At 43.6% G+C, this 1,241-nt stretch overlaps 1 protein-coding gene across 1 annotated transcript in view; it reads right to left on the bottom strand.

Moving 5' to 3' along the window:
* Positions 1-1,241, bottom strand: part of LOC101853172 — a 96,710-nt gene that overhangs the window by 70,229 nt on the left and 25,240 nt on the right. The window lies entirely within an intron of this gene.

Raw genomic sequence — 1,241 nt, 5'->3', positions numbered from 1 at the left:
CCCCCCCCCCCCCTTCCCTCAAACCACCCACTCGCCTACGCGTTGTAACAACTAACACAGTGAAGCATAATATTCAGCGTGGGACTGAGGGGGTGGATGGGTGTAACATAACACTAGGTGGGTTAGAGGAAGGGATAAATAATGATTCTTCTTTCCTTCCTTGTCGCAGAAAGGAGGAGCAAATCGATACAATAATGGTCAACTGGTGCTGGAAAAGAGCAAGACAGATCGAAAGAAAAAAAACAGGGAGAGGAAAGAAGTAGGACCCACCATGGCGCCCAACCGTCTGCTAATAATTCTTTCAAAAATAAGGGGACACACACACACACACACGCGCACACACACACACACACACACACACACACACACACACACACACACACGGAGAGGGAGAGGGAGAGGGAGGGAGGGAGAGAGAAAGAGGGGGAGAAAAGAAATACAGACAGATAGAGACATTAGGATAAAGAAGCGGGCTAAAGAGAGAGAAAGTGCACACCAGACAGACAGACAGACAGACTGACTGACTGACAGACAGGCTGACAGACAGACTGACAGACAAAGCATATGGGTTACTTGTTTGAATAGAAACCCATCGACTCCGTACAATCATTTCATGCTAGTCAAAAATAACAAACGACAAAGGGACAGAAAAAGAGAAACATACCAATGGCGACCTCCAATCTCGATGAGAGAGAGAGAGAGAGAGAGAGAGAGAGAGAGAGAGAGAGAGAGAGAGAGAGAGAGAGAGAGAGAGAGAGTGAACGAAAAAAATCAACATTTTATTAAACGCTAGTTACCTTTAGTGTGGTCTTTGACCAAGGTAAAATGTATATACAGCATTATTAATGGTGCCTTCCAAATATCAGGATTAGAGAGCAACAGAGTGACAGACAGACAGACACACACACAAACAGACAGACAGACAGACAGACAGACAGACAGACAGACAGACAGACAAACAGACAGACAGACTGAGAAAGAAATAGAAAGAGGGGGGGAGAGGAGTGAGCGAGTGAGAAAGAGAGACAGATAGAGCGAGAGAGAGAGAGAGAGAGAGAGAGAGAGAGAGAGAGAGAGAGAGAATGAATGAATGAATGAATGAATGAATGAATGAATGAATGAATGAATGAAAAAAACAACACAATCAACATATTATTTGGATGTTACTTTTAGTGTGATCTGAGACACGGGTATCTGCACTAGCTGCTATTATTTTTTTTATTTTTTTTTATTGACTGAAG

Source organism: Aplysia californica, unplaced genomic scaffold, assembly GCF_000002075.1.
Source record: "Aplysia californica isolate F4 #8 unplaced genomic scaffold, AplCal3.0 scaffold00274, whole genome shotgun sequence".
In the NCBI taxonomy this organism is placed as follows: Eukaryota; Metazoa; Mollusca; class Gastropoda; order Aplysiida; family Aplysiidae; genus Aplysia; species Aplysia californica.
Note: the sequence above shows the minus strand (reverse complement) of the source record. Positions and strands in the feature narration are given on the sequence as shown.